This window comes from Drosophila grimshawi, unplaced genomic scaffold, assembly GCF_018153295.1.
Source record: "Drosophila grimshawi isolate 15287-2541.00 unplaced genomic scaffold, ASM1815329v1 contig_848, whole genome shotgun sequence".
NCBI classification, from domain to species: Eukaryota; Metazoa; Arthropoda; class Insecta; order Diptera; family Drosophilidae; genus Drosophila; species Drosophila grimshawi.
In genome coordinates this window covers 1582906-1608339 of record NW_025063692.1, presented here as the reverse complement: position 1 = coordinate 1608339, position 25434 = coordinate 1582906, and the positions used below count along the sequence as shown (strand labels likewise).

The 25434-nt window shown below is 43.0% G+C and overlaps 1 protein-coding gene across 1 annotated transcript in view; it reads right to left on the bottom strand.

Annotated features, from left to right (window-relative positions):
* The window catches only part of LOC6569413 (pneumococcal serine-rich repeat protein), a 93361-nt gene extending 69450 nt beyond the window's left edge, over positions 1 to 23911 (bottom strand). Inside the window, exons 1-3 of the mRNA XM_043215969.1 lie at positions 23882 to 23911; positions 23143 to 23367; positions 19277 to 19343 (exon numbers count right to left, since the gene is read on the bottom strand). The gene's annotated coding sequence lies outside the window, so the exon portion shown is untranslated. The remainder of the gene's footprint in view (positions 1 to 19276; positions 19344 to 23142; positions 23368 to 23881) is intronic.
* Between the last annotated feature and the right edge of the window lie 1523 nt (positions 23912 to 25434).

Here is a 25434-nt window from a genome sequence, read left to right as displayed (position 1 = left end):
ATAGCGCATTAAACGTTGATTTTTGTGGCATTCAACTTGAAGTAATAAAACCGAATGTAAATCATTTATAATATAAATCATTCGAGTAAACGAAAACCTTTCAAAAACTATTAAAGCATAGGCTTTGCCAGCCAGACACGGCTAAGAAAAAATCGTCTAACAAATAAACAAACACTTTTAAAAATAGTTTAATGTCAATTGGCTAAAAATAGACCAGCCAACAAGCAGCGAAGGAGCAAGCTAGACAAATAAAAAATGTCGTTTGGTCAGGCTCCAAAGATAAATAAAGAAAAAAACCCCTCAGCTGAACAAAAACCCCAACTGAATGCGCTCGATTCGCAAAACTGTTGTTAATACAATAATGAAACGCGCTCTGCTATAATATTTACAGCTCTCTGAATTAACTAACGAGCTCAGAGCCCAAACACGAACCGGTTGCAGTCAGCAGGCAGCAAGCAGCAAGCGGCAGGCGGCAGGCAACAGCCAACTGGCAACAGGTGTGCATTGGGGGTTAGATGTGCATGTGAGAAGGTGGTTGGAGTTGGAGGCTGGGAAGGTTGCCTGCTTTGACTGTGGGGGAGCTTATCAAAATGCAGGCAACAGCGGCAGCCTCAACTCCAACTTTCACTCACCCGCTACTGCTGTTGCTGCTGCTGTTGCTGCTGCTGTTGCTGCTGCTGCCCACACGCTAATTGCGGCAAACAAACGCACGAAAGGAACGCAATGTGGACCACCAACATGCAACAAGCAACATGCCATCCACTCACTTACAAAAAAAAGAGAAGAGAAGAGAAGAGAAGAGAAGAGAAGAGAAGAAAAGAAGTAGGAAAGAAGCAGAGCTTTGCTCGGCACGGACCATAAACAAATAAACACTTGACTTGATTGTGGCCATGGCCAACAGATTGCAGTTGCTGCTGCAGTTTGCTGGTTGCTGCATTGCTGCATTGCTGCCTTACTGTGGCATTGTCATTGGAGACGCGGCTGCCCAAATCAAATGAAGTGTAATTTATGCAAAATGTGGATCAGCAGTGTGTGCCCAGTAGCTGCTGAGGAAGCCCACGCCACATCATTCATGCCACAAACGTCACAGCAACATAGCAATTATGGGCACACACACACACACATAGACACATAGACACATACACAACTCAAGTGCAACTGCTGCTGCTGTGTTGCAATAATTTCAACGTCGCCACAAATCTGCCAACATAATTTTGTTATTTCACTGCCACTTTGTTTGACGTGCAAATGTTTGGCTTGCAACAGTTGCAGGAGCAGCACATCCTGCCCAGATGATTTTTCAATTTGTGCGCAACACAGCCTAAGACAATCAGCTCTAGCAGCAGCAGCAGCAGCAGTCGCAGCAGCAGCAGCAGTCGCAGCAGTAGCAGCAGTCGCAGCAGCAGCAACCGCAGCAAACAGCAACAACTCTCAGACGTCTCACACTCTGTAGACTCCCTAGACTCTGGGACTCTCGGCTTGGAGACTGCTGCTGCTGGTGCTGCTGTGGTCATAAGTAACTTTAAGTTATGATGAAAGTAATTTTCTGCTTCAGTAGCTAAGCCCGCCACTGTTCAGCGTCAGCTTCAACTTCAGCTTCAGCGTCAGCGTCGCTTGATTTACGCGCAAAATAGCAGCAGTTCAGAGAGGGGTGTTAAAGGGGGGCTGGTAGAGAAGGAGGCGTTGCCCGTTGCACACTTTTGAATTGTGGCCACACTCTGCTATTGTCCGCTGAGCTGAGTTTTTCTTTTCTTTTCTGTTTTTGTTCCTTTTGCTGCTGCTGCTGTTGCTGTTCAATAGCTTTGCCAAGTGCAGGCACCACAATTTTTTATGTTGGCGAACAACAACAGCAGCAACAGCAACAACAACGATTGCAACAGGTTACAAAAAATAGCCAAGTGTAAATTAAGTAATTGCCTGGCAGTAGCTGCTACCGTTGTCATTAGGACAGACTTCACTCAAAAGCCGATTCCACAGCATAGACATAAAGACGGGAAGCAGCAGCCTTTAAGGATGGCGAGGGTGATGGTGGAAAGGGTGCCGAATTGCAGATGAAGTTAAAGGCAGCCGTGAACTGTGTGCTGTGTGCTTAACCTGCCAAACTGATGGCTATAAATATGAAAAGCCAGCAAAGGAGAGAGAGAGAGAGAGAGAGAGAGAGATAAGATAACATGTCTTGAACGATGTATGCAACTGACCCGTATCTAATTTGTGGTTATTATACTTATTATATTATACATTTTAATTTGGGAACACCAACCAATTACATTACTTCACGTGATATTATCTTGGATGGAAAATAGGCATATTCCGACTAATCAAACTCCACTCGAGGTGGTTAACACTAAATCATAATTGTGTAGCATTTTAGATGAGTTGTGTGACAAACTGCTGTATTCATTGCTGTGCTCGAGTATTTTGTTAATAGGTAGTCAATAGTTAACAGACTTTGAATAGTGAATAGGCTAGGATTATGTTCAAGACCCCCTCGTTCCAAATTGCTGTAAAGGTCTTTGGGGTCTTTTTAAAGGGGCGGTTTTGCCAGCGGCCAAAAATCGTTTTATGCAACGTAATAGCCTAAACACAATTAACAGTTATTCATAATCATTTCGAATGGAACTCAAAGTCGAGATATGCAAATGAACTGCAAGCTGAAGTCATAGCCAACATCATAGCTGAAGTTGTCGAATCGCAGCTCCATGAAAATTAAGATCAATTTCCAAGCAAGCAAATCAATAAAATAACAGCGCACCAGCAGCAACACAGCAACACAGCACCAACAAACGGACGCTGGACAATTCAATTGGTGGCCAATGGGGCAGCAGCTGTTGCTGGAGTTGCAATTACTGCTGCTGCTGCTGCTGCTGTTGCTGCTGCAGGGACAAAAACTACCGCTAATATCATTTTGCATAGCTTCTTTCACTATTTGTAAATACCCTGTAAATTCCCTGTAAAGATACATCAGCAGCAACAGCTTAGTTGATGACCATCTCTTTATCTGTGTGATCTCAGAGATGAACACTTGGAGCGATTGCGAGGCAGGCTCTCTCACATCAATTAAAGTCTATCGATAAATATCGATTTTATATACCAAATACACATTACATGGTGTTTCATAGTCAAACACTCCCTATATTTGTTTCTCGCTTTTTGTTTTTGAACAATTTAAAAGCAATTTGAGTCAGGTTAGCGTGAGGGTTTCCGCAGGGGTTTCGCGGGGCCTCTATGAGGGGGGGAGGAGAGTAGTTGGTCAATTTTCATTGATTTGGGCGAACGATCGTTGAATTTGCATTTTTCGAGAGTCTCCGCTCCGAAATCGTGTGTGTCAATTCTTTTGGTGTCAGATTTCAATTTCGTTTGTTTGGTTTTCATTGCGTATAGTTGCTGTAAGGCAACAGCAACAGCAACAGCAGCAGCAGCAGCAGCGGCAACAACAGCAACAATCATTGGCGGCATTTTTACAAAAGCAGCCGCCGTTGCAAGTTTATTAATTCATTTCGCAGTAGCAGCAGCAACAGCAGACTTGCACGGCAACAACTGTTTTGAGTTAGCAGCAGCAGCAGCAGCAGCAACAAGAACAACAACAACAACAACAAATTGTCATCCCCCGCGGCTCGTTTTCCATGTGAAATTTGCATTTTTCATGTGATGCTGTTGTTGTTCTTGTTGCTGTTGTTGTTGCTGGCTCCACACCTTTGGCGGCTATTTCGGCCGCTGTTGCTGTTGCTGTTGCTGCTGCATTTGGCCATTGTGTTGATTTATGCGCACATTTTGTGGTCATTTCTCTATGGTCAGTCGTCAGCAGCAGCAGCAACAACAACAGCAACAACCACAAAATGTGACAGGCTTTAACCAAAATCAGGCAACTGCAGACGCATACATACATAACATATGTATACATATATATATGCTATTTATCTGCCAGCATTTATCTATGTATCTGTATCTTTTTAACTGTGTGAACTTTTTACAAATTGTTTTAATTTGGCTTTGGTTATACCTTTGCTGTTGTTGCTGCTGCTGTTGCTGCTGTTGCTGCTGCTGTTGCTGCTCATATTTATGCTAATATTGTTGTTGTCAGCTCTTTTGGTCAGCCTGAATTACTATTTAAGGCATTTGCTGCCCGCTTAACAATTTGGTTGCATATAAGTAGTCGAATAATCGAGAAAGCAAGAAAAAAAAACGTTTAAAACTCACCTGACGAGTAGAAGACGAAAAGAACGGAGATAAATAAAAAATAATTAATAATTGATTTATGCAAGTTTAATGGACATTTATTCAAATATATATATATATATATATATATATATATATATATATATATATATATATATATATATTCAGAATTCAGAACTGCCTGTCAACATTATCTAAGAAGGGCTTTTGATCTCATCAATCGATGCAATCATTTTCAGTTTACAGCCAACAGACAACAGACATTTGCGATTAGTTTTTCTTCGCAATTGCAACTTGCAAGAGCGAACTCAATCATAATCAAGAAGATAATCATCATGTGGCATCGAATGCATCCATGCAGCAGCCTCAGCGCACTGAATTGACCCCAAAAATATACAAAATCGAAAAAATACACAAAATAAAAGGCGTCGCCTCTTTTTGCCACTATTCGAGAGCCCGGCCCAAAATGCCAAGTTAAAGTTATGGTTTTCATTAGACCAGCCCGGCGATAGAGTTGACCAGCAAACACACTCATACACACACACACACACACAGTTAACACACACCCGCTAATCTGAGCACATAACTTAACAACGGCCTCGGACGCCAAATGCGGAAGCAGCTTAAGAAACGTTGCCACTTTCTAAAAACTAAGAAAACTAAAGAAAAGCCCCCAGCAGCTAAAGGCCTCCAAGCGCAGCGTATGGGATAAGGACAGAGAGGGGGTTGGGAGTTGGGGGGAACGGGGGCCGGGGGATATTGCCTTATCAGGTCGCCCCGAAAATAGCAGCGCGTAATCGAAATTGTGCATCGTTGGGGCAACGCTATGCGGCATGTGGCAGCAATTGGAATTCGATTAAGGTGGCCAGCCACAATGCAATTAGAGGGTGGATGCGTTATTAATGTGGAGCGTTGCACAGCCCAGCCAACCAGCAAATATTGATAGAAAGCGCCAAAAGCAAAAGAACAAGAAAAACATTTATATACCAAATACATACATATAAATATATATATATATATGTATATAAATATATATATAGACTTGTCTTAGGCATGCGGAAGTGAAAAGCGCCAAAACGTCAGCAAAATGTGCGAAAAATGGCTAAAAAAAAACGGCTAAAAAAATGCAGCAAACAAAAAGAAGAAGACGAAGAAGAAGAAAAAAGACGCCAACACGCGCCGTCGAAGCACTTGATAGTGGCTGGGGGTGGGCGAGGGGTGGAGTGGGTAGGTGAGGGGGGCTCTATATTAGATTGCCAAGTGGGAGGTGTTCACGCACACACAAGCGCACACACACATATGGCGAGCAGCTAACAAGCCTGGCCAACTGGGCCTGTGTTAAATGAAAACGCATTAAAGCTCAGCCAAACGCTCAGTGGGCGTTGCAAGCAGGCAGCAAGCAGGCAGCAAGCAGGCAGCAGCGGAGGCTGCCAACCTGGCAAACGGGCAGTGGGTGTGCCATTGAGGCAAACAGAAGACGTTGTCGGTGCTGCCGTTGACGTTGATGCTTGACGGTTGACAGTGCTGCCAACTTGGCCAGTGCACTTTTCAGTCATAAAATCTTTCTGAACTTGATTCAACATTTAATTAAACGCACAAAGCTTAGCTGAACCATGTTTTAGAGGCATGCTAGAGAGAGAGAGAGAGAGAGAGGAGAGAGAAATTTACTTAAGACGAGTAACTTTAACATTTTAGATACCACATAACACTAAGCAATTTAATTTTCAACTGATGAAGACTGAACTGCGAATTGGCTGGCAGAAAATGTTTGCTCTTTAACACTTTTAGCATAAAGACTTTAGCAGCAAGTTGGCAACACTCTGCGATCGTTTCGATTGAGGCTGCCTATATGTTCTCTCTCTCTCTCTCTCTCTCTGTCTCTCTCTCTCTCTCTCTCTCGCTATCTCTCTATCTCTCAACGGTCTGCGATGATTGTCAATTTGGTCGTCGAATGCTGGCGACGGCTTTATCGCTTATTGTCATCTTGGGGCCGGCTAATTAGAAAAACACGTGAGCACGCACAGCGGCTGCCTAGTTGTCATAATTAGAGAAAAGACAGAGACAGACAGAGACAGCAACAGATAGACAGAGAGAGAGAGGGTGAATGTAGATCAGTTTGGTGTTTGAATATTGCGATGCGATAGCGACTGGGCGACTGGGCGACAATTTGCTAGATTGATTAGCCGTCCAGCCTTTGCCGGGTGATGCTCGGCGGTGCAGCGTTGTTAACCGGTTCAGGCAATTAATGCCTTAAATGCGGCTGCCTGGTGTGGCATTGTTAATTAATAAAGCGGCGCGAATGAGCTGCAACTAAATATTGAGAGGCTGCAGGCAACACGAGCAACAACAATGGTTGCTGCCAGCAGCTAATTGTTAATGCAAAAATCGTTGCAGGTTAGAAAATCAATTTTTACTTTAATGATCTGGCAGCCAAGTGCCTATTAAAACGCATCCATCGTCAACATCATCTTTCGCGCTGCAAGTTGTTCTTGGTGCTGTTGTTGTTGCTGCTGCTGCTGCTGCTGCTGCTGCAGCTGAATGCCGCCTATAATTAAGCATCACAAATGGCTGCAAGTCTCTCCCCGTCTCTCAACCTCACTTCCCCTCTCGCTCTCTCTCTCTCCCAGACCGTTAGCGGGTGTAAAAAATAGCAAATGAGTTGCCATAAATTATGATGATTGCAAGTGCGGCAACAGCAACAAGAGCAGCAACACCAACACCAACACCAGCACCAACATCAACACAAACAGCAGCAACTGTTTAATGACATATTGCCAAGCGATTGACAAATGTTGCACATGCAAAGAAAACGCTCAGGGGCCCAAAATCGAATAAAGCAAAAGAAATAAGCAAACCAGCAATGCAGCAAAGCAGCAAACCAGCAATCAAAGTGGAATCCGATGCATTGCGATTGCTTTCATTATTATTATAGGTTTAGCCAAAGTGCTGTTGCCCCAACAGCAACTGCAACAGCAAGCAGCAACATCCAGCAAAAGTGGCTGCCACTAGCAGTTGCACAGCTCAGGACAGTGGTCTTGGCATATTTACTCGAGATTCGTAGAATCGTAGAATCAAAATCGAAACTCATTGCAGATATTGGCATACATTTTATACGAATTCGATTGCGAATTGTGAATGAATTGCGAACAGCTGAGCTATATACATATATAGACTTCATTCACGTGATCTGCCCTTCACATGAAATGGCAAAAATTCACTTGCAATTAATCAAGTAAAGCGCAATGCTTATGGATGTATTAGTAAACTATTATTATCTAAAAAAAGTTAATGACTACCTTTTCAAAATAAAGAAAAAACATTAAAAAAAGAATATATATATATATATATATATATCCATAATCCAGTTGACTTTACAAATGAGACAAACATGTACCAAAAACTTTGTCCAAGTTCAGCTTAACAGTTTAGTTATTTGTAATAATTTAATTTGCAACAATTGAAGGAAGTTTACAACATTTAGTTGGTCATTGATCAAGTCAGTTGAACTGGTAATAAATTTATTTTTTAGATAGCTTGGCTTGCATTTTGGCCACGCCTTGTGTGGCAGACAGGTAAAGTCGCAACAATTCGCCCGCCCAAAACAAAAAAATCAACAAAGCGGCAGCGGTGGCAGCAGTGGCCCCAAACCAAATAAGTAACTGTGTATGTGTGTGTGTTATTGTATTTGGGGGGCGTGGTCTGTTGGCAGTGGTTGTTGCTGTTGCTGTTGCTGCTGCTATTGCTGTGGCGGCGCCTGCCAATGCTGGCCAAAGCACTATAATTAAGCCATGCCGAGGGCACTATTCGAATGGTGCCACAAAACAGGCAACGGGCAACGGGCAACGGGCATCGGGCAGGCCAAGAAGAGAGTTGCACAGTAAGAAAGTAAGGGGAGGGGCGGGAAATGGAGTGGTCGGGAGACGGGAGGTTGAGGCGACCGCAAAGTGACAACTTCCTTCTAACCCAATTCGCGTATTTTCTAAACTTTTATGCAAAACACTAAAACAATATCCGCAGCGCGTTGTCAACAAATGACATCAAATTGGCAACAGCAGCGTCGGCATCAAATGCAACTGCAACTGCCACTGACACTGCAACAGCAACAGCAACAGCAACAGCAAACAAGACGACCACATTTCCGTTTCAAGCAATTTCCGCGAAGCTCTCTCGACGCTGGCTGGCATCGAGTGCCATTTGATTGGTAAGTAGTTTACGCAGTCGATGGCAACAACAGCGGCAAACAACTGCGACCCTGACCCGCAGCAACATGTTGCATGTTGTGTGCCCCGCCAGCCAGAAGCGGCGGCAGCAACAGCAGCAACATCATGAGTCAAGCAACGAATTTTTTGTTTTCTTTTTACGAGCATCAAAAGCTAATGTTGCTGCTGCTGCTGCTGCTGCTGCTGTTGGTGCTGCTGCTGGCAGCATCCGTTTGGCGATTTGTATATCTAATTTTCATAATCTCAAAAGCATGTTGGACCGCATTCGATATGCCAGCAGCAGCAACATGTTGCAGGAAATCAAGTTGGTCAGCGGCTTGCCTCATTTGAATGCGTGCAGCAACAGCAACAGCAGCAGCAGCAGCAGCAAGAATACAACCGGCGGCACGTTTAGCAACGCATGTCAACGCAACACAACAGCAACATCATAATCATCATCAACAGCAGCAACAGCAAAAGCAAAGCGTACTTTGTAATTAACACACAGCTAGCTTCCGGCAATAGCAACCACAGCAGCAGCAACAACAGCAACCAGAGCAACGGCAACAACAACAAGTAGAGCAACAAGTGCGTGCAGCAAACATGACATGTGACATGTGTTGGCTAGCGGGTGGCCAACAAACGCGACATCTTCTAGCTGCTGGCGTTGCACCTGAGCAACAACAACAGCAACAACAACAACAGCAACAACAGCTACAGCAGCAGCAACAACGAATGACGAATGACAAGACATGCAAACGAGTTTGTTCCTGGGCACGGCTCAGACGTTGACAGTTTAGGCCTGGCCGTGGCCAAGATGTCACTTTTCATTAGGCAGCTGCTGTTGTTGCCTCTGTTGTTGTTGCTGGGCATGATGCATGGGCACCTGTTTTGGCGCGGCGTTTTAGATTAGTCGCCTGTAATTAGTTAATAACATGGCATGGCATGTCTAAATTGCAGTCGCGACATCAAATTGCAAGCGGCTACATTTTGATGCTCCTGCCGTTGCTGCTGCTACATTTTGATTGATGTTGCTGGGGGCGCTGCGTAAATCTATTGAACCAGCAGCCCAAGCGTAAGAAATTTTATGCATTTTTTTAATTGATAAGTTTTTAGCACATGATAAATTTTAATATATGGCAGCTTGTCACCAGCGACAGAGGCAGCAGCAGCAACAGCAGCAGTAGCAGCAGTAGCAGCAACAGCAGCAGTAGCAGCAGCAGCAGTTGTAGCAGCAGCAACCTGTTGCCAGCAAACAGCAATAGCAGTCAGCAACAGCAGCAACATAAGCCGACATAAATCCATTAAAGCTGTACAAATTCCAAGTAAATTAAAAGCAGTTAAACTCAATTGATTTTGAGAAGCAGCAGCAGCAACAACACCTCGCCAACAATAAAAATAAACAACAGACAGCAACAGCAGCAGCAGCAACAGCAGCAACAGCAGCAGCAGCAGAATCAAAAACAAGCAGCACCCCGAAACGCAAAAGGCCACAAAGATATCTCGCTGGCAAACAGATCCGAGTCCGGGTCCGGGTCCAGGTCCAGGGTCCAGACAGAGGCACAGGCCAAAAAGCCTCAGCTCAATAAATTCGTATCGCATGTGTGTGTGTGTGTGTGTGTGTGTGTGTGGGCAAGTCAATTGGCCAGGCTAAAAGGAATGCGATGATATTGAAACAACTATGGCAACAAGAGCAGCATCAGAAGCAACAGGCAGCAACAGAAGCCACAGCAAAGGCGTTGTACAAACACATACATACATAACAACAACAACAACACAACAACAACAACACAACAACAACACAACAGCAACACAACAGCAACATTGGGCCAAAGTGGTAAAACCTTCGACCGGCTGCTTCTCACATTGTGCCACAAGCGCGCGCTTGAAGTCGCCTCCAAAAAAATACAAAAAAAAAGGCAACAGAAAATCCGTAAAAAAAAGAGAATTGAATAAAAGGGAAGCCAACAAGACAATGCATGAGTCATGTGCCAGCGGCAGTAACAGCGACAAAGAGACCAGCATTTATTGTTGGCCCAAAATTGTGGCAACTGCAACAGTCGCTTGTCAATTGATTCGATTAAGCTGTGCTTGCGTGTGGCAGACAAGCGAGCAGCAAAGGACATTGGACATTGGACACTGGACACAGGAGACCAACATGCCACCAACATCGGCAACTACAATGAGTACCCTCTGCGCAAAGGACTCGTCGTTGAACAAAATATAATACGTATTTGTCTAATTGTCACAACACAGTTGAAGATTCAAATTCAAATGCATTTCATATTGTAATCCAAAACAACTTTCAACCACTAAAAGACCGAAGAATTAAGAAACAAACAATACCAATTCGATGCTGCATTTATTCAGGATATTTATTCTGTTTCCGCATTCATTGACTTGCCACAAAATCACTCAACGATATACGCATATTTGTTGAGTTGAATATTTTGTTGCAACAATATCGATATGCATCGAAATGTTGATCTTGTGCTCGTTATAATTTGGGGCTTATAAACAAGTGCATGATTAGCACAGCCAGGCTGGCGATGGCGGAGGATTGCGGTCAAGTGTCGCACAAGCTCAGACCAAATGGCATCTCTGCTGCTGCTGCTGCTGTTGTTGTTGTTGCACCCACGCAGCAAGCATTGTGTAGCTAGTCGCATTTGCAAGGCCCATGAAATGGCAAGCGAGCAACAGCAACAGCAGCAGCAACAACAACAAGAAGAACAACAGGCAGCCTTTGGCATTTAACTGACCCAACTGCTGTGTGGAAGCTGCATAGCTGGCTGCCACTTGTGCAACAGCAACAAGCGCAACAACAACAAAAACTTTCTCTGACCAAGAATGCGCGCAGCTGCAACAGCAACAGCAACACACATGTGCAACACGCTGCTGGCCAAATGCAGCGTAGTCCAGTTCAGTTTTAGTCCAGTCATTCATGCGCTTGGCCAAGTCACTCACACACACACACACACACACAGACTGAGAGAGGCTCAGTTAGTTAAAGCTGCAACAGCAACAGCAACAACAACAACAGCACCCGCCGCGTGTCGATTGAAAATTTATGATCACAATTTTGGTTAATGCATTTTCGTGTTTGTGCCATGATTACCAAATGTTATTCACGCTCCAGTGAGTGTATTCACATGTCCATGTGTGTGTGTGTGTGTGTGTGTGTGTGTGTGTGTTTGAGTTGGTCTCAGCAATCAATGCCAAAATGGCGCGGGCGCAGTGCGACTTTTTGGTATTTACGGTTAACTAAACATTCCAAACGGGCCACGACAAAGTCCACCAACTAGCTTACCACACTTACCAGGCTTACCAAAAAACCTAAAGAGAAAAAAGCCAGAGTTGCCAACGCAGAGATATCCATTTGACTTTTGACAAGAACATCGATGGGGAAATGAATTTTCATTTCAATTTAAATTTAAGTCAATTAACTAAATGCTGTTGACGCTGCAGTAAGTCAAGTATTTTTATTCGAGCTCATTGTTTGGCAGCTTGACACAGTGTTGCACAACTCCATTATTTGTTGCAACTTATGCGAAACGAACCCTTTTCAATTTGAGCAGCGCGTCAAACACTTGTTTTATATTGAGTGATTTACATATTGTCAAAGCAACTTTCATAAAACAAAATACAATTTGCTATTTGCTTTTTTCCATTTTCCCAAAAAACCATCTGAATACTTAGTTATTCACGGCTTGAGGGCGAAAAAAAAGACTCCGAATTGAGAAATTCAACGATTTTGTTAGACATACGAGTATATTTCAACTCATTAGTGGGTTGGAAAAAGATGATATATTTAAGCTGTTCAATTTTAGTTTAAGTATTCTAAGTGAAACTGACACAAAACAGTCCACATTTTGTTTCGAAACATTATTTTCAATTCTGATATATTGAACCCAATTTATGGGTCATTTACGTTAGGAGATGTTAATTTTCTAAAATTGATCAGATGTCAAAACTTATTCAAAGTTGAGCTACAAAAACGATCTCATTTATTTGCTGAGAACTTGCTGCTGTTGCCGTCGTTGTGTTGGCAACTCTGTTCAGCAACAGCAGCAGCAGCAGCAGCAGCAACAATTGCTGGCAATTGCCTGCAGCGCCCCCTAGCGGCAAACAATTCCAATGGCCGCTTAGCAGCTGCTGTAAACATATTTTTGGCGTATTTCCGTTTTGTAAACTGTAAACTGCTCTCTCGCCTGACTAGCTAGCTATGCAAGCGGCATGCGGCATGCGGCATGTGGCATGCAGCATGTTGCTATTGCTACTGCTGCTGCTGCTGTTGCTGTTTGTAGTTGCTCCCATTTTTGGGTTAGGCGTAGGATTGTTGACTCGGCTAATGTGTCTTGTAATTTGCATGGCCATTTGTGAAAAGTGAAAAGCGCGCCGCAAACTTTTTCTGCCTGCTTATATGTGTGTGTGTGTGTGTGTGTGCGAGTGTGTGTGTGTTTGTTTGTGTGAGAAAACTCTCAAGCGCTTTTTACCGCTTATTTTCGGCAGCTGTTTGCCAATTTTTTATTTTTTATTTTCGTTTTTCTTTTCTTTTTTTTTTTTTTTTTGCGTAAATTATGCGGCGCATTTTGTACCGTTAGCCGCATTGGATAAACAGTAGCACTTACAAGCGCCTTTTATGGGACGGCGGGGGCATGCAGCAAACAGCAGCAAGCAGCAAGCAGCAGCTGACCAAAAGCGTCGCTCGCCTATTTTTCCTCGATTTTTTTTTCTCTTTTGCTTTTCGCCTATTCAAAACAAGAGCCGCCACAAAAAAGGCTAAAAAAAGACGGCTAAAAAACTTTTTATGGTTATGATTGCGTCCATGCGAATGCTAAATATGCCAGCGAATGGTAATGCGATCGTTGTTGTTGCTGTTGTTGTTGTACACGTGGGCGTATGAGCAATGCAGCAAGTTGTTGTTGCTGCTGCTGCTGCTGCTGCCGCTGCTGCTGCTGCTGTGCTGCTGCTTTCACACACAATTAGCGTGTGTTGCTGTGGTGTGCACCCATCTGTGTGTGGGTGAGATGCGAGAAATGCTTGGCCATAAATCATGCCAAGACTCTAACTATTGCTGCAACTGCTGCTGCTGTTGCTGTTGCTGCTGCTGCTTTTGTTGCGTTGACACAATCAACAGCAGCAACAGCAGCAACGGCAGCAGCAGCAGCAAAAGCAAACGGATGGCAGCAATTGATTTGGGCAGCTTTTGCTGCTGCTGCTGATTGCCAGTTTGCTTTGCTTCTCTTTTCTTTTTTGTCGCGTTCCTTTGACTAATGATACGAAATACGCAGCAGCAGCAGCAGCAACATGTTGCTGACACGCGCGCATCGTTAGCAGCAAACCAGGTGAGAAAGCGACCAGGTGCGATTGCTGCTGCTAGTTGCGTAGGTGTCAGCTAAACAACAGCATCAACACTCGCCTATTGCCCGGCTTAGGTATCTAGTTGTTGGTTGTGTCATTGTTGATGTTGCTCTTGTTACCGCCAGCAATATGTGCTGTATGTTGCTGCTGTTGTTGTTGTTGTTATTTTTGATTTCATTGCAAGTGTTGCTACTGCACTGGACAGCAACACTCGACATACATATGTCTATATGCTGTTGCTGTTGCTGTTGCTCTTGCTCTTGCTGCTGCTTTCATTGTTAATGATTTTTGAGTTATTGCGAGAGAATGTTGTTGTTATTAATTGTAGATAAGAATATTGCTGTTGTGCTTAATGATATTATTGTAGCTGTTGCTGTCGCTGTTGCTGTTGACATGCCAGAGCAACAGTTGCTGCTGCTGCTGCCGCTATTCGACACCTGTTGGCGCTTAAAATCAAAGCACTCCAACTTGTTGCGCACGTGACCGCTGCAGCAACAACATGTTGCCGGCGGGCAGGCAACAGCCACCGTCGTCGACGACGACGACGACAACGTTATTGTTGTTGTGGTTCCCGCCTCTTGTAAGATCATAATTCACACGCTGCAATCGAAAAGCAATAAAAGGCGAGCACCGGCAAGTGGCCATCATCATAAACGGCACGATTTCGAGGCAGACGCCTCGACGGCAACAACAGCAGGCAGCAGGCAGCAGCAGCAGCAGAAACACAGCAAAACACGAGCGATAAATCGAGCAGGGACAACAGGTGTCCAATAACAAGAGCCACAATAGCAGTAGTAGCCGATGCCCAAGCCCAAACCCAAACAGAAGCAGAAGCAGAAGCAAAAGCAAAAGCAGAAGAAGCACAAGCAAATAAAAATGCAGCAGCAGCAGCAGCAGCAACAACAACAACAGCAGTTGCCTTTTGTGGTTGTTGCTGCTGCAGCTTCCGCATTCGCATTTGGCCTTCGCCCAGCTTTTGACACCAGCAAACACCAACAACAACAATAAGAACAACAAGCACTCTTCTTTGGGTCTGTGGGTAACAATGCCAAACAGATAAACGACAGAGAGGCCAGCCACATATTGCCCCTCATCCTTAAGGGCAGCCACAGCACGCAGCGGGGCAAACAAAACAGAGATGCAAACGATGAAAGGAGCGAAGGGGGCAAGGTGAAGGGAACATCAACTGGGCCACTGAGTGCCTTAAATAGAGTTCAAATCAGGCAACGTTGCACGTTTTGTGCCTGTTTCACTTAATTGCACCTTTGATTGCAACTCCCTTTGCCATTTTATTTATGAACATAAATTCACACACACACACACACACACACACACTTCTTCATTAAGAGCAGAAAGAATTCGTCCAAAATAAAAGAGAACTGAACCAGCCTGATGATTGATAAGTTTTAAGTCAGAGAATGATAGTTGCTTTGAGCAAAGCCAAGCTGAGCTGTCTTGATGGATGCACAAGGGTACAAGGAGAAGCGGCAGCGATGAGGGCGTGGGTGGTGGTGGTGGAAAAGGCAACAGGCAAGCGTAGAAAATAGCACACAGTGGCAGCAAACCGAGCAAGAGGCAGATAAAATAGCGCGCGTGCAACCTTGAGATAATTTAATCGTTTCTGTTTGAGAGCAAACACACATATATAAATAAATATATACATATATATAAATAATATATAATATATATAATATATATATATATATAATCGCAAGCAAGAGATGCGAGGGGCTGTCGATCGGTCGAGTCAAGAACGCGAATTGTCAGCAAACAATTGAAAAGAAAGCAAACCGATGAGAAAAGCGACAGTTTCCTCATCGACAATTGAACTGGCAACGGAATTGTAGCTGGAATCTGAATCTCAATCTGAATCAGAATCGGAACCAGAACCAGAACCGGAATCATCGATTTCAATTCCGTTGAACACTTTGAATTCAATTTAATTATGAAAAAACTCAACTATTCAAAATGAGGCTAAGTTTTAACTTTACTTTTATTTCTGTCTATTTCTGGCTGATAAATCTTGGTATTTAACAAGAATTAATAATGAAAGTGCACTCAAAAATACGCTGTTGACTGTCTGAGCAAATGAATGGTGTTTAAATAAGTAGCGACAATAACAGTCATAGCTGTTAGCTGTGGCATATGTAAACTGAAAGTTGCACGAACAAGTTCAATGAAAATATTATAAAAAATACTTGAAAGAATGCTCAGGTGTTCGCGAGCGTAGTCAGCTCCTTTAGGCGCATCATTAGGTTTCGCTTCCCAAAACAATAATCAAACAAAAGAACTAAGAAGAAAAAGCAGCAGCAGCAGCAACTGAAAGAAAGCATTTCTTTATCGATGCGAATTGTTGTTGTCAAGCACTCGAAGTGAACTTTGCACAAGGCAACAGGCACAGACAGCGAGGTCTCAATGTTGCTGATGTTGCTGCTTGTTGCTGTTGTCGTTGTCGTTGCTGCTGCTGCTGCTGCTGCTGCTGCTGCTCTTAGCTCATCGTCAGCAAACACTGATAAATTATTTGACAGATTATATTTGCGTTGAACTTTGGCAACAGTCGGCGGCTGCATTAATAAAAATAAGAACACACGACGCAAGTGTAGAGCAAGTTTTGCACAAAAATATTGTACATCAAACAAATAATAGTTGCTGCCATCGTCACGACTAGCCGATACCCTAATAACCCAACTGACATGCTGGTCTAATATTCCCAACAAATGTCTACAATGAGCCAAGTGTTTCATCCAAGATACTTTTGACTTTAAAATACTCGCATATTTTATTATCTCTTAGCTAACTAAAAACTGTATCAGTGTATCAATATATATATATATATTTACACACATATATATTAACAACTATAAGAAAATACATATCAAAATGATCAGCTGGTAAATTGAACAATAATTTCATATTTTTACAGGGTATGCGAGGAGCAACTGCACATAGAGCATAGAGTGAAAGTTGGCGGCGCGCAGGCTGCGCTGCAAGAAGGTAGACAGCAGATGGTGGAGCCGGTGCCAGTGCCAGTGCTATTGCCAGAGCTGCAGTTAGACTCCCCCTCGCCGCCTCCGCGCCACTGTCCACTCTCCACCCCACCGTGGATTTGTGATGCAGTTTTTGCCCCGTTGCCAGTTCGTTTGCTAACAAATGAGCGTCATGTCTTTGCCGTCGCAAAACAAATCTGACCAATTTTTTATGATAAATAACACCAGAGCGAGAGAGAGACAGAGGGACAGAGAGAGAGGGAGAGAGATAGGGATATAAAGACAGAGAACGCACGAGACACCGCTTGATAGACAGAGACAGAGAGAGAGAGTTGGAGACGAGGAATATGCACCAAAAACCAAGCAGAAGTGCGTCTTGGTGGCAACTGTTCGTCTAGCAAAATACCCTCTAGACAGAGATCATGAATGTATATATAAATATATATATAACCTAGATGCGTTCTCTACAATCTTTAATAAATGCACACCCAAAAATAGACCCGAAACGATAAGTCCAAATTTCTTCTTCTTGGAACAATTCAAACTCTTGTTCAAAACGCAAAGTCAAACTGAAATCGTTGAATGAAAATGCAGAAATGAATATAAATATATATATAAATATAATGCTTAATTAAAATATTTATTTTTTTAGTAAATAATCAATTTTGTAGTCATTTTGTGATGGCCTCTTTTATGATGGAATCTTGGCGAGAGATGAGTGAATATTAGCTAGATTTCTGAATGCATGTCTAAATAAAAATATATAGTTTGATTGTGCTAATCGGAACACTAAATACAAATAGATGATAGACCCCTTCTTGGCTGATGTGCTGGTCTTTGAGCTGGTTACAGGGTATTCAAATGTACTGCGTATAAGCAACTAAGCAGCCTGTAATATTAAGTGCGGGCCTCCGAGCGCTTAACGGGTGCCACGCATAGTGGCAACAATGGGGGAGCAGGGTGCGGCGGGGTGAGGCACTGAGCCACAGAGGCGACTCGGCAATTGGGCGACTGGCGGCGACTTGTGCAAACAAACAAATCGCCGCAGATTTATTTTAGTGCAAAGCGCACTGCGAAATTGCTCTGGCATGCGTGGGCAGTCAGTGCGAGCGAGATGGAGATACTCCACAAGAGAGATGGCAACATGATGGGAGACAGAGTGAGAGTCAGAGGGAGACAGAGACAGAGGCAGAGGCAGAGGCAGAGGCAGTTGCAAGCGGCGCTGTTGGAATCGATGCGCTATTGAAAAATGTGCGCTTTCAGCGCGGTAATTAAAAGATGAATCGTTCGGCATGTGGCAAATCTAATAAGTTGCCACAGAGTGCGGCGCAGAACGCTGGCAACAAATGACGTGTCATTAAGAGCGATAACGCCCCATTTTGTGGCAGCTACATATAAGCCAGGCTGCCAGGCTGCCCGACTTGCCACGCTCCACTCAACTAGCAGCTATGATTGATGCCAGCTTTTATGGCTAACGGAATGCGACAGGCAGCCAACTGGGCAGCTGCATGTTGCAAGAACAACGACAACAACAACAACAACAGCAACAGCAACAGCAACAACATCCAGCAAGTGAAAGTTTTACCCCTACAGTCCAAAATACATATGCATATGTACAGGTCTATATATATATATATATATATATATATAGCGGAAGCACCTAACGGCACATTCTAGCACATTTCACAATGACAATTAGCAAAGAAGACGGCGACAGGAACTGTTCCTGCCACATCAACAGCTGCTGCTGCTGCTGCTGCTGCCGCACGTGCCACAACTTTCACCGGCACTTAACGAATGGATGTATGTAAAAGGGTTGCCAGCCAACACTCTCATTTAGCTGATAGAAATCTTCCCCTGCTCATCGCGAATTCGGGTCACACACAAAAAAACACAAAAAAAACAAAGGAAGATAATAATAAAATAAAAGAAGTAGAAGAAAGAACAGTTAACAGACACCAGACAGCAAACATCAGACAGATATCGCAGTTGGGGTGCAACTCGCCTTCTCACCCCTCACTCCAGCAGTCTTCCTGGCTGCCTCAACTGGAGTCGAAGTCAACTGTCAACCAGCATTGTTAAATATAACTTCAGCAGCAGTTTCAAAGATTATAGCGTTGCCAGTGTTGTCAATATATGTATAAATAGTAGCAGCAATAAAATACAATTTAAATTCAGCCAAAAATAAGCAGTCAACTAAGAATGCTCTAGTCGAAGGAGCTCGATCCAAATCTATAATAATATCTATTCATAAGTCTTAGTTTAGTAAATCACAAAATACAATTTACAGATGAACAATATTACATCAAGCTACCTACGATCTGGAGATATATCTTTAAAATGCTGACTTCTATCGGAAATCGATTTGTATCGATATGTGCCAAAGGGCCAAAGTTATCGATCAAATGAAAAGCGTTGAAGGTCTTAAAAGGATTTAACGCGGATCAGTTTTGGATAAAGTAATTTGGGCTGCGATCCATACAGAGGCAAATATAATGCTATATATATATATATCTATTAGTCATTGGTCTCCGACTAGGTTCGTTGGCTCACCTAATATCATATCCAGGATGGTTGGGGAGGTTGGTCGAGGGTTGGGGCTTCTTTTGGCTGCACTTACCTGCAAATGGAATGAAACGAAAGAGTGGCAATTAGATAAAGATAAAGATTAAGATATAGATAAAGGTGCTGAATAGTAGTACACATATGTACACACACATACACACACACACACACACACACACAGAACAATCGATCAGAAAAGAACAAAGCGAATGCCGCCGTTCATTGTGCGAATGCTGAGAATAGATTGAAGGAGCTGGCTGAGAGAATGAATTGCATTGAATTGGTTGGGCCAACGATATTGCATAAGTGCGAACTGCAATTAAGCGCAATTCAGAGCGGGCTCAGAGTCAAGTGCGACTGCCACAAGACGTGCAACTGCAACTGCAACTGCAACTGCAGCAATCAGGCGTACAACAATGCCAACGCCAGGCTGCTGCTGCTGCTGCTGCTGTGAAAATTGATTAAACTCATTCATCAAATCAAATGTGTGGCAAGTTCAAATGAGAGGCAGCTGCAGCCAACTTGCAACTTACAGCCAGCCTGCAACTCGCACAACTGGCAACTTTGCAGCGACTGCCAATTACCTTGCCAAGCAAATCAATTGTTGCCTTAATCAAATAATAGACATTTCAGGGCCGCAGCCAAATAAACAAAGATCGCCCAACGACAACACATACCCTGTAATTACAGTTGTTGTTTGTCTTGTTTTCGTTTCGTTTTGTTTTGCTAATGAAATGTTAAATTAAATTGTTAAATCGTCATTTGAAATTTGATTTATTTATCGCCAAAAAATGCACTCAAAATAACTTGATTCAGTTTATTATTCAATTCAGGGCATATCAAAAATAAAATAGTGCTAAATTATTTAATAAAAAACAAAAGCAAAAAGCAAAAAAACAAAACAGAAAAACAGAAAAAAACCAAAAACAAACAACGCCAAATTCCATTAAAAACGACAACTTTCAAATGGCCAGTTGGCAATTTTTTGGACGTTGTTGCCAGAGAGAGAAAGGCAGCGACCAGGGCGTGGCCACAATTTACTTTATGCAGTTGCCAACAACAAGAACAACAACAGCAACAACAATGCGTATGCTTGTCTGCCAATGCACTTGGGGAAAAAAGAGAGAAACAAAAAACGACAAACGAAAAAAACAGATATGATCCAATTCAATTTAAGCGCGTGTCGCATGCAAACGACAAAAACAGCAAATAGCAAATTGTTGTAGTAGTTGCAGCAGTTGTTGATGTTGTTGTTGTTGCTGTTGTTGTTGGACAAATGCAATTACAACTAAACACACAGACACGAGGAGTTGACGCCACCGCCAACGACGAAAGCGCACTTTTTACTCCGCCCACTTTTCCCACACCCATATTTGCAATGACGACGCCGGCACGACGATGCAACAGCAACAACAGCAACAATAGCAACAACAGCAACAACAGCAACAACAACGGCAACAACAACAACATTTAAAAGAGAGAGGTTACAACAACAGCTTACATTTACAATAATAATTAATGCAAGCCAAAGCCACAGATGCGCTTTAGTAATACACTCAGCAAAAGATCGCACTGCCTTTAACTAAATCATCGTCATACTTTTTGGTGGCAAGCGTAACTCATCCTATTATTCGGCAAGTGTATATGTCTAAAAGGCAGATTGTATCTTACTAAAAATCAGGATTTTTAATTACATTTTACTAAAGTGTAGAAATAATCGAACGAAATATTATTTGGTAAAAACAACTGTTTGCCATTCTACTTCTCAGAAATATTTTTTATATTATTAGAAAAAAAAAATATTTTTTTAAATAGAAAGAAATGAACAAAGCGCTCTAATTATAGGGACATATATTTGCTATATCCAAAGAGCAAAACATGTTCGTATTTTGCAGGTCGATTTTCAATTAAAAGCGATTTTTTGCCAGTGTACATATATATATGTGTATATATATATATATGGCTAAAATAAAAGTGCTCAGCTTTGCTTGACAAACTTAAAGATGAAACTAAACAAAATTGAAAAAGCAGTTCGAATAATATGAAATTTGTGATGACATCAAAGTTTCGCATGAATCTTTTTAATTCTACTGCCTTTGCCCTTGCCGGCTAACATGACTTTTCATGCCTTTCTCTTTGTCATGCCTTCTGTAGGCAATTGTAATTGAATCAAATTTATGAGTGTTGTTGTTCTTCTCTTGCTTTTTGTGATTTTGTGAGATGGGCGGGGCTGAGGGAACTGGGCGACAAGCAAATGCGATTCACACCTGAGCAGTGTCTCTGTCTCTGCCTCAAATTGTTGTTTGTTGTTTTTTTCGCTGTTTTTCTGCTTTTCTGTTATTTTTTTTTGTTGTTTTTGTTTCTATGTATTTTTGTCTGTTTTGTCTCATTCGCATTCGCATTCGCATTCGCATCTGTTGTCGTTGGCTGTCTGTCAGCGCTGACGTTGATGAAAAGCGTTGCGGTACTCGTGGGAAAATCAGCTCAGCGCTCCTCTGCTCCTCTTTTGCTCACCCCCCCACCGCCCACCCCTCCTTTTTTTTCGTGTTATTTGCCACGTTTGCGGTTAGGTGTGTGTGTGTGTGTGTGTGTGTGTGTTGCAGTTGTGTGTTGCTGCTTTTGGGCTTTGCCATTTTGTGTAGGCTGATGAAAAAGTTTCGCCGCAATTCGTTGCGCTGCATTAAGCAAAGCAGTGCAACAACAACAACAGTAACAACAACAACAACAGCAACAACAGTAACAACAGCAACAGCAATAACAACAATTACAATCAACGTCGAAAATTGTTAGGCGAAAGCAATTTTTGTCGCACCTGGTTTGCCTTCAAAGATCGTTCACTCTCTCCCTCTCGCTCTCTCTCACTCTGTGTGTGTGTGTTGCTCTCTCTTTCACTCCTTCCTATTGATGCCCGCTCGTTTGGCATTTGTTCTTATCGACAATGCGCTATTCCACCTACCCCAACCACACCTGCACCCCTCGCACACCCCGACGCCTGCCAGAGCAGGGCTTATCGGACGACGACGAGGTCGAAGTCGGCCTGCTGATACGCATATGCATTTCTATTTCGATTTCTATTTCAATTTTCCAATTTTATTTCCAGAGTCTTTGGGAACGGTCTCCAAAAAGAGACGACTTTGGTCCCCGAACACTAAATTATGAATAATTATTTCAAATATTTCACATTTCAAATATGAATCTTTGTGCAAAATATTTAACAAACTCAAATGATTATATTTAACAAATCGTTATTGATTTTGTTGCTTTTTGTTGGTTTTTTTAAAACACCAACTGAATTGGATTTTGGTCGGAAGAGGTTTCTGTGCCAGCCCCGATAATGCATATATATAAATTGCATTTCGTTTGTATTAAGATTGAGTCTGATAAGGACAAACAGCAGCAACAAAAAATCAAAAAGCAAAAAGCAAAAAGCAAAAAACAACAAACAATAAATTGCCAATTATTGCATTTGATGGCATTTCATCGCGCTGACAACGACAGCCAGTCTGCTAAATAACATAATCACTCTATGGAAATGATTAAGATGTTTATAGAAATGGAAATGTTTATATAAATAAGGGTCAGTCTCGTCTTGGCCACATCAATCAATCATGCATCAATTAGAGACCATTAAAAACAGCTGCAGGACGAATCTGAGCTGTGAAAGTCTTTTCTGTTTTCTTCCCATACAAAATTGATCAGTGATATTCAGGTTAAATATGAATAACTTGTGAATGCTTTCCATGTGAGTTGATTCAGGGTTTTTATGAGCTCCCCACAGTGCGTATGCTTAATAATGTGGTTATTTAATATAACGTATACGTCACATTTGCAATTATAGATTTTACTTGACTCACCCTGTTTGCTTATGCAGCAGGCAGCGACACACACGATAAAGTTGTTGTAAAAAAGTATTACAAATAAAAAGAACAACGATTATTTGCACAGATATTGTAGAATTCGTTGACTCTCTCTCTCTCTCTCTCGCTCTTTTTCTCTTTCTCTTACTCCTCTTTCACACACACACACTACTTCCTTTCTCTTTCTATTATATGAAAAACGTGGCGTTCATTTCTTGTGCACTGCTCGAAATATATATATATATATATAAATATATTTGTACATTAAATAAAATAAAAATAAAAAAAATAAAAAAAAATGGCTTTGCAATTACAAAACAACAACAGCAACAACAAGAGAGCAGCAGGGCAACGGTAAACGTTTAATGGTTAACGGCAAACGCAAAATCGCAAAAATGGCACGGACTGCGTCCAAAGGAATTCACGCTTATGAACACGTAGACGCAATGCTGCAACCGCTGACGCTGACGCAGGCGCGACGCAGACGCAGACGTCACGGAGACGCAAGCGACACGTTACACGAGCCGCTAACCACTCCTCCTGCAAGCGGCAGCAAACACGAACAGCAACAACAACAACAATGGATAAGCGTGTAGCCTTGAGATCAGCGCAGGCGGAAATTGACAACGGAAAAAAAGTGCGTCAATTGTTGCTGTTATTGTTGCTGCTGTTGATGTTGCTGTTGCTGTTGCTGTTGATGTTGCTGTTGATGTTTTGTTCCGAGTCGAGAACCCACTTAGAATGCAACGTCAACGACGGCGACGACGACGACGACGACGCACACACAAATAACTAACAGCGACTGTAGTAAAATGACAACTGAAACCGCAGGCGCATTGAAAACGAGTAACGACAACGGCGACGGCAACGGCGACGACGACGCCGACTGCGGCGCAACTGCAATTGGCGCTGGCTGCGCTCAGAGCGTTGGCGTATAAAACGACGATTCTAACGCAGCCGACAGCGACGGCGTCTTTTTTTCACAGCTGCTGCTGCTACTGCTGCTGCTTGCTTTTTTCGCATTCTATTTTGCAAGCTTTTCACTTTTTGACGACGGCGACGACGACGACGACGACGACGTCACGGCGACAATTGCACTCGCATTAGATGTAGAGCGCCTGCTGCCCGTGAGAGCATATTGTGTTTTGTGTGTTTTGTGTACAAGGGAGTGAGAGACAGAGAGAAAGAGAGAGAGAGAGAGAGAGAGAGATAGGGCGATAGGCGGCACAGTGGTCGCTCGCTAAGAGCACTTGTATATTTGCAAATTAATGCATGGTTCTTAATCCATTTCATTTCTCGAAAAATAACTCTAAATTTGTCCTTTTTTCGTTTGTTTTAAGTGAGTCCTTAATTAATTTCGTTGGTCGAATAAACACCCCAATTCGCTGTGCGAGCGTTAACTGTACAACGAATTATAATTCTTTTGGTGCGAGAGTCCTTAATCAATTTCATTATTTTTTATTTAATTTGTTGTGTGTGTGAGTCCTCAAATAATTTCATTCGTCGAAACAAGTCTACCGTCTCTGCTTGCGAGCGTTCACTGTACAGCGAATTCTTTTTTATTTATTTTACGTTTTTTGTGTGAGAGTGCGGAAATGCAGCGGGCGACGCAGCCGCGTGCAAGGCCAACGGCGTGCGAAAGAGCCAGCGCATAGTGTGCGTGTGTATGTATGTATGTAACTGTGTGCGTGCGTGTGTGTGTGTGTGTGTGTGTGTAACAAGTGTAACTGATCGCGTTAGACGTGCGGCGAGCGAGTGCTGCTCGCGTCGTATGCATAATCGCACACAGACTGCAGCTGCCTGCCTGCCTGCCTGCCCAACTCTTAACTGTCAACCGTTAGCCGCCCCCCCTTCCCCTTCCCCACCCCCTAGCCGTTGTCGCTCTGCCCACACCGACTCACTCGGCCTGTGATCAGTCATCGGCGCACATTGCACGCGCGTGCCCTTGAAAATTTGACCCAAACGCTGCAGTTGCAGCTGTAGTTGCCATGCTACAGGCCCTCCCCTCCTTCAGCGCCCCGCAACCTATCCGCCCCCCTTTTAATGTTTGCTCGCAAACAAAAGAAAGTGCACAAATTGTTGAAATTCTTAAAAATAAAACACAAGTTTCGCGTGCATGTGCGCAAAAAGCACAACACAATTTTTGGGGAAAACAGCAGAACGCCACGAATAACGCGAATGTGCGGCGCACAAATCAAATCTATTTGTTGCCATGACCAGCGTGTGTGTGTGTGTCTGTATGTGTGTGTGTGTGTGTGAGTGAAAGCCAATGTCCAACAGTTTTCATTG